The sequence below is a fragment of the Cervus elaphus genome, chromosome 11 (assembly GCF_910594005.1).
Source record: "Cervus elaphus chromosome 11, mCerEla1.1, whole genome shotgun sequence".
Taxonomy (NCBI): domain Eukaryota; kingdom Metazoa; phylum Chordata; class Mammalia; order Artiodactyla; family Cervidae; genus Cervus; species Cervus elaphus.
This window is the reverse complement of record NC_057825.1, coordinates 28284884-28294156: the sequence shown is the minus strand read 5'-3', so window position 1 is coordinate 28294156 and position 9273 is coordinate 28284884.

The window sequence follows — 9273 nt, the reverse complement described above, 5'->3', positions numbered from 1 at the left end:
CCACTCATTGGTAGGTCAGGAAATCAATTTAATGGGTGGTAACCAGCTCTTTTCTTCTTTTTTTTTTTATGAAACAATTTTAAAAATCAGTGTATCACATGTAGTAAGAATAAGAGTAAGTTTTGTTTCAGGTAACTTTTATCTCATGTGTGTCTGTGTACTCTGTTGGAATGGTAAAGTAACTATAAGTCACTTTCAAGAAGTTTGAAAAATGCTGATAGAGATTGCATGCCCTCTCTACTTGAATATTTATGAAATTATTTGGACTAAGCCTGGTTGCTTCTTTAATAATTCAATAGTTAGATTCTTAACTCACTCAAGCCAGTATTTCTTGATTTCTACACCTGCTCAGCTCCGTGGGGTGGTGCCTACAGACATCTTGTTCCCAAGGACATAACCAGGAAAGAAGAATGACTAAAAATTATAGAGAATATTAGGAATATTTAAATGTCACACCAGGTAATCAATACGCTTCAGTTAACAGAATGGCACTGAAGCAGAAGGAAACTGAGATATCCAGGAAGATTTCTAAGAAGTCCACCAAGAGCAAATCCTAGGGGAAGCACCATGTAAATGGGGCTGACATCTTGCCAGTCTTCTGTGCCCACAAGCTCCTGCCTGGCTGGCTAAGCCCAGCTACCAGCTCTCAGCAAGCATAGCCTGGGTTTCCCTCCCTTACATCATCTTCTCTCAGCCCTAACCCTGGCCAGTCACCACGCACAGTAACTACAGGCCAGGAGAAGGCAAGAGACAGGCAGCAGAACAACGTGTCATCTGAGATTTACCACATTTGTATTCTTGAGCTACTGCACTTGAGGGGAACCTTTGCCAGTGGGGTGTTCTCACAGAAACCTGATCTCTGCACTGACGAGCTACATCAATACACGACTGTCCCACACAACCCAGTGTGGCTCCAGTATTGAGGCGCTGTCCAGGTCCAGTGGGTCTTTGGGATAGCGCCAAAGGCTTTGGCTCAGAAGTTAAAGTGATGTCACAGGTCACATGTACTTTAGGAAGGTGAGCCTCAAAACATCCCTGGAAGCATGGATTGAGTCGCAGCTTTGGGACTTCCTTCTCTGCCTCCTGTCCCCATCTCTCTCTCTCTTTCACACACACACACACACACACACACACACACACACACACACACACACAGCAACACCCAGAGGAAAACCTGATTCTAAGGCTTCATGGACTCCATTTGAAGCCTTTCTCTGCATTCTTTCCATAGCGTACATTTTCCTTGTCAAGACCATCATGTCTGGACCTGTGGCTCAGCACACTCATTGGCTCATGGCAGGATTTCTTGATGACACAAGAGCAGTTAACTGTACCATTTATTGAAGGATGGTGTTATTCTAGCATCTAATATCATGGGCCAAAGCACCAAAAACCACGGTCATCCTGACAGCAGTGACCTCATTCATAACTTGCCCAGTGTGGTCAGGCTGGGGTTGCTGGTGCCAGCATGTGGGTGTCCCTGACAGCCAGCACTCACCCAGCGCTGCCCAGGCTTCCCAGTTCTCCTGAAACCCTCTGTCCTGATTGCACAGACAACGGGCTGCAGTGGGGAGCACTCGACCTCTGGAGATGCAGGCGGCAGTGCACTGAGATTCTCAGAGCCTTCCTCCTGGTGCTCTGGGGCTCCTGGTGTCTAAGAGCACCAACTCCAACCCCTGGTAAATCATTTATTGCCAGTAAATATGAAATCCTGCTCCAGGCCAGTCAATGCACGAGGAAGTCTAAAGATACAGGGACAAATTAAGTCTGAACCTGATCCTCTAGTTGTCACGGTAAGCAGCTAAGGCATTGTTGGGGTCTGGATGGGTTCCAGGGACTTCACAACCTCTTGAAGTTCTGTGCAAAACTTGCTGGCCATTGGTAACTATTTATAGTAAGAGAATACTAGCTAGGATCAGATCATCAAAGGGCAGGGTTCTGTGGCCCCCAAATGTTTAAGAACAATCAGTTTTCTCAAGTATAATCTTTGTATGTTCTCATAGTAAGAAGAGTAGTTTTGTAACCCTGGGTAAAATGGAGACAAAGATCTTTTGAGTAACAGAAACTGGTGTCTGTATGATTTGCTGCCCCAGCATCTACTTAGTAAGTGGTCAGTTAACGGATTCTAGTGGCCAGAGTGTTACTGCCTCAGTGGGAATGTGTACCCTGTGGAAGACTAGCTAGAAGCGCTTTGACCAAATCTAAGGGCTGATTTCCTTAAAACGCAGTGTCATACGTTACTACTCCTGGTACTATTTGTGTAAGCATTGGTTTCTGATCCTACTATAGCAGCATGTTCAAAAACAAGTAAATAGAAGATAGTCCATTTGTTATGCAATACAGCAGTCCCCCAGTTTCTGTCATCAGTGTGAAGAGGGTAGATTTCCCCACAGTGGATTCTGTTCCTCCAATTGCTGCTATTAAAAATACTGAGGGCTGGTGCACTGGGAAGACCCAGAGGGATGGGATGGGGAGGGAGGCAGGAGAGGGGATTGGGATGGGGAACACTTGTAAAACCATGGCTGATTCATGTCAATATATGGCAAAAACCACTACAATATTGTAAAGTAATTAGCCTCCAACTAATAAAAATACATGGAAAAAAAAAGAAAAAATAAATAAACAAAATAAAATAAAAATAAATAAAAAATGAATAAATAAAAATACTGAGAGAGCAGGCTATGTTGACTCTACCGTATCCAGCTAGGTCATGATGTTTCTGACTGAGCTGGCTTGTTGCAACTCAGAGTCCCATTTGGCTAACTGTTATCTGATCACATTGTGTATTTATAGTCTGATTTTTAAAAATTTGAATCTAAGAAAATCTAAAAATGTATCCTTTGAAACTAGGATATTTATCTCTCATTCTGGAAGAGACATTCTTTTCTTTATTGCTGAGTATCTGCGAAAAAAGTTTACCTGATGTCCTCTAAATGACTAAATAACTTTTACACAATTGTATAATCTAAATCAAGGTGTTTTTATCAGAAGATTAACTATGGCCTAATTTCACAGCTTGTAGCTTTCCTGAGCTCCAAGAAGGTTAATCCCATGCCTAAATTGGGATTGTTTCTTTCTCTTTGTATGAAAATACCTAATTATTTAAGTATTAAGTTTCTTACAGATAATTAATGTCAGCAAAATTAATTCATTCACTTTTAAAAGCAGGGATCTGCAACAAGAGAAAAATTGGGGCTATAAAAATGTTGTTGTCCTCTATTCATTCTTTCCAGTGTTCTAAATCAATAACTATCTCTATCATGACTGAGTCATTACTGATAGATTAATGAAAAAATAGAAAAAAGTTAACAGTTAACTATTCCATGTTACTTTAGTTATATAATGTTGATTTTGGAGAGTTGCATAAAATAAGTTCTAGTTGGCTGCTAAAATAATAGAAAATAATATCAAGCGGCTTTATGACCAGTGAAAATCTAACATGACAATTTAAAAATATCCATTTACTTTATGATGCTGCGTTTCAAATATACATTTAGATGGTAATGGGAAAGATGATTAAAGTTGGCCCAGTGACATTTTTCAGATAGCTGAGAAATGAGAAATATATTCTTCCCTTCACAGCTTTATGTTTCATTGGTGTGAATTGATAGGTTCTTTTGCTGAAGAAGTGAACCAGTGGTCCATGTACCAGAGCGTTTATATTTCCAATTCTAAACTACTTCATTTTTCTAAACCCCAAAGAATTTTACTAGAGTGAAAATTATATCTCATTACTGAATCACAAAAAAAGTAAAAAGTAGGCTCTGTTCTTTTGGTCAGAGTAGAACAATGTTTCATAAAGTGTGGAACTAGAAGGAATTTCACATGACACAAAGGAAGAACATTTTCTAGCTCTGACCAAACAGGTAGTAGAAATTGCTAAAAACCATCGATTCCTCTAAGACAATGTGAATTATTTTTCCTTTTTTATTCATTAATTGTTTTGAGGTTTATGAATGAAGTGTGTGTATTTTTGTACACAAACATAACTTTTGCAAATGATTCTGCAAAAGAAATTATCTTTCTCGATCTTTTTAAATGCAAGCCAGATAAAAAGGAAGCTACACTCTTGAAATACCAGTGCTCTGTTCAAATCCAACTGTGCATCCAGTAAGCATTCCTTTTAACACTGTGCTTTAATTCAAACGATGATCTTTCTGTGAAACAATGGAAACTTCATTGGAGTTAAAAAAAAAAAAAAATGTCTGTATTACACCTTATGGGAAACTGCCACTTGAGAAAGGAACAGATTGTGAATGGCAGATGAGAACCAATAGTCTGTGAATCTCCATCACTTAAGACATAGGATTAAATATTTGCCACCAAAGATGATGAAGATCCTCACGCCTAAAGTACAGAAGATGAAAAGAAGTATATTCAACAAATTTCGTGTATTCAAAAAAGTCATGTCAGATATTTGTTGGATATCCAAGTGGAGACGTTTCGGTGTGCCTGGCAATGAGCTGACAAAGTGAAAAGGCAGGACCTCTGCCCTTAAAATGCTCAGAGTAATGAAAAAATGGATGGACAAATAGATGATTACAGTACAACCAGATATTACTATAATGTGAATATGTTCAAAGCACAGAAGTAGCATTAAAAGCAACTACTAAATTTGCTGGGGACATCATGGATAGCTATAGAAAGGACTTTAAGTTTATTTGTCAAACTGATGGGAGGAGAGCATTCCAGGCAGAGAGAATGGCATCTTCAAGGACTCCAAGAAGTGAAAGATGTTGAAATAGTCAGGCAACTACACATTGAATTGTATGGCTGTAGATAGGGTGCAGGATGGTTCTTGCAGTGATATAGGAGAGACATGCCCAGATCAGTGCCAATAGAGAACTGGAGGGAAAAAGTAATGGAGATATTTAGAAAGTAGACTAGACTTATTTTTGCAATTGACAGGGCTCAGAAATACAGAGGGAAGAGGCCCTAATGACTCCTAGGGTTCTGGTTTGGGTATGTGGAGAAAACTGTTTCCTATCGATAAATTAGGGAATGTACATGGTGAAGAGATTCAGATTCAAGGATGGGTAAGATGATATATTCAGTTTCAAATGTGTTGTGTTTGAGATGCCTACAGGACGTCCAATTGGATGGCAATTATATATGTTGGTGAGGATCCCAAATAAGAAAACTGGGCTGAAAATATAAATGAGAGGCCATCAGCATGTCAATAGAGGTGGAAGCCACAGGATAGATGAGATAGAGGGTGACAAGAACAGAGCCTGAGAGAAGAGTAACATTTAAAGAACAGATAAAGCAATAGTTGGGTAAAGTAGGTTGCTCTATGGAGGATGGGAGGAGAACTAGAAGATTGTAATGACATGAAACTCATCAGAAGAGTGGGACTTCACAAACAGGGCAACACATATCAGTGTCAAAAGTTGAAGTTAAGTCAAGCAGCAAGAGACTGAGATGCTGACACGGGATGTGTTAAATAAGTTTTGGCACCCTTAATAAAGCAGTTGTCATGGGTTTTAGTGGCTGAGAGGGGTCTACACCAGATTGCATTGAGCTGAGATGTGCATTGGAAGTGAGAAAATGGAAGCAATGTTTATGTGAACTGCATTTAGGAAAAGCTGTGGGAAAATCAAGGAGGAATAGAGGGTGGTAGTTAGTGATTCAGTATCAAAAACATTTTTTAAGTTAGTAGGGATTTGACAGGTTTTATATATGCAAACAGCATAGCATGTCTTATATGCAATTTTAATCATTTTAGATACACACTCTTGGTTAATTCTCAGAATAATTCTGAGATGATAACAATCATATTTAACATTTATTGAGTGCTTCCTGTGTTCTAATATAGGAAATGGACACTTTACATATATTACCTCGTTTAATCCTCATGACAACTCTTATGTGGTAACTGGTATTTTCATTTCACTTTCATTTTGCAGATGAGAAAATTTGAAGGACAGAGAAGTAAAGTATATCTCCAGGCATACAGTTATAAAACAGCCAGGTCAAAATTGAACCAGAAGTCTAATGCCAAAGTCTGTGAAATGATAAAATTGTTCCTATCACCCTTTTAAAGATGAGAAGCAGAGTCTAAGAGGTTAAACAGTTTGCCTACTGTGAGGTCAATCAATGAGTTTCAGAGCAGAGGGGAACAGAATGCCTTACTCCAAAGCTTGAAACAACTGTGCTGCTGACGGAGCAGAGTCTAGAGATAAGAGAGAAAGGGCACAACAAGTGGAATAAGAGCCTCCAGAAGGAGAAGAGGATGACAACGCAGGTGAAGCAATCCATCTGTTATCTGCAACATGTGAGCAAATCCAGGAATGCACAGATCACAGGATTGGAACGAAAGTCTTCAAGGCCAACCCTGCTGCTTTCTTAATGCACCACAAACAAAAACAGACAGTAAATGTATTTCCTGCCCAGAGAAGGAGGTCAGAGTCCAGGGGGAGGTGTGAAGAGGGATGAAAGTAACTCTCTATCATTCACAATTCTCTTTGCTATCCTTTAGCACTGGTGACCCACCAAAAATTCTCAGTCCAAGCAGAATGGCTTCCTGTCTCCACATGCAAACACCTCTCTGCAGGTTCTCAAAGCCTCAGGATAATGTTTACCCAAGCATCCTTTCTGACATTTATCTCAGAGAAATGAAAGCTTGTGTTCCCACTAAAACCCATACACAATGCTTATAGCAGTTGTTGGCTTAATAACCAAAAATGTGAAAACCAGTCAAAGGTCCTTCAAAGGGTCAATGGTTAAACATACTCTGATAGATCTTCACCATCTGATACTACTGAGCAATAAAAAGGAACAGTTATTGATACACATTGCTATAGATTTGTAGGCAATTGTGAGTGAAAAAAATCTCAAAAGTGTGTATACTGTATAATTCTATCTATATAACATTATTGAAATGACAAAATTATAGAAATGGAGAACAGCTTAGAGGTTGCCAAGGGTTAAGGAGGAGCACTGGAGAGGAAAGTAGTTGCAGTGATGAGAGGGTAAAAAGGTGTTTGTGAGGAAATAGATTTGTGTCTTGACTGTGGGGGTGGCCACACAAATCTGCGTATGCAATGAAACTGCACAGAACTGTGTGCACACACATCACGCACAAATGCATGTGAAACTGGTGAAAGTTACAGTCACTGGATTGTATCAGTGTCATTTTCCTGGTTGTGATACTGTGTTATTCTTCTACAAAACGTTCCTCTTGTAGGAATCTAGGTGAAGGGTAAACAAAACCTCTCTGTATTCTTTCTTACCACTGCATATGAATATGCAGTTATCTCAAAAAGTGTTTAAAGCCTTGTAAGTAAAAGCCTTTAAAGATTGCTACATAGGCTGTCACTTTTTATACTTGAATCACTCCAGAATAGATTCTAGACAAAAACTGATACAGTCAAGTTATTTGAATGTCCTTAAGACTAAGACAAATACATACCGATCAGTGTTTGTTGAATAAATCCAGGATGAATGAACAAACAGGACAAATTGTTTTTTACTTTCCTGCCAACTTTTTAATAATGTTAGTTTCTAAATCAGTGACTCACCCGTACTCTAGAATCAAAGGTCTCTAAATCACCTCAACTCCAGTGACCTTCTCCTGTCTTCCAGCAACCCACATTCATGGTCACATTCCAAACTATCTCTTTGTCCGGAATCCCAGAGTTATTCTTCTTCTGAAAGCTTAAACTCAGAAAACCAACACCTGACCCTAACATCCACTAAGCTTTCTTTTCACCTTCACGAAGAGCCTCAGCCCCTTCACCCCTTCTAATCTGTCTACACTTCATGACGTCTATGTCCTCTCATCTCTAGATTATGTAGTGAATCCCTCTGAAGACTACCACCCTTGGTTACCTGACTCCTTTGCTTTTCTTCACATCCCTTAGTCAGGCCCAAATCCAGGCTTACTTTGACCATCTAGTATCTACAACGGATATACAAGGCTGTATAGAGAGAAAATTTCCACTGAGTTCTCAAAGGATCATCTTAAACATTATTTCCAACATCAATTAGATACTGAACTCACCTTGAGAGAGAGTTTATTATCCTATTTTCAGTTTCTTTTCCCCGCTAAGTTATCTATTTTCAATCTTTACCACATCCTCTTCCCCCTTATTTCCCAACTCCATTGGGAAAATCCTCCTTCAGTTACTCTTTTTATACTATCAGCCTTTTCCTTCATAACCTCAAGACATATCCATGTTTCCATCTTGCCAAATAAAGGCTTTTCTATGCTCTTCTCTTCAGATCACCCTTTTTTCCCTTATAAGCTAGCTTTTCTAAGAGTCTCTTCCTTTTTATCTCCCATTTACAATCCCAGCTTATTGTGATCTGGCTTTAGGCCTCACACTTTTAACAGAAACAAGACTTCAAATAATTTCCTAATTTCCAAAGCCAGTGGACATTTTCCATCCCTTGATTCCATTGGGACCTTCTTAAAATTCTCACTTCTCTTAGCTTCTGTGAGGCCACTTGTTATACCATATGATAAACTCTTACAGTTTGGGGTTGTGGTAAAAAGAAGATAATAAAAATAAATGAAAAAAAAAAGAAGATCGTTAGAGACTCACAGACTTGCTGAAGATCTGAAAGTCCTTTTGGCTTCTTTCTTTCCTTTTCATCGTTGTATCAGAAAGAACCACAGCTCTAAAAAACTTTGGAACAACTGGTTGGATTACTGGAGAGCTGAATGCATTTTGCCCTCTAGTATTAGTCTTTCATGAAACTAAAGTTTTAGAAAATACCTGTCCATGTAACAAATCACAAGATCATGAGTCCCAATTCTGAGTTCTTCAACAGAAGAATATTCCTTATCAGATTTCACTATGAGGCTTTACTTTCCTCCCCTGACCAGAGATCAGAGTCATGGGCAGTCCATTCACTCCTACCCTGTTCAGAAGGTTCTAAGGTAACTCAGCTTTCAGCCCAACCATGGATATTGTAATTGTATTGCAAACTTTATAATGATACTTATGAAAATATTTTTACAAATTGCATGGGAAAAGAATTACTTGCTTTTCATAAATGTTAAAGCTAGATGAAGAAACAGCCTACCAGACAAATAATTTGAGAGTTTCCAGATTTCTGAGACTCTCCACTAAATGTGTAAAGATACCAAGTAAGAAGCTAAAACTCATTTTACCAAATGAGACGTTAGTGTTTCTACTTCAAATGAAAATCGCACCTAATAAAGAAAATGCCAGGAATATATTTAGTAAAACATAAATATCACAAAAAAGTCAATTGGCCATTCAGCTAGCATGCAAAGGAACTTATTGCAAAACCCTTCAAAGGTTT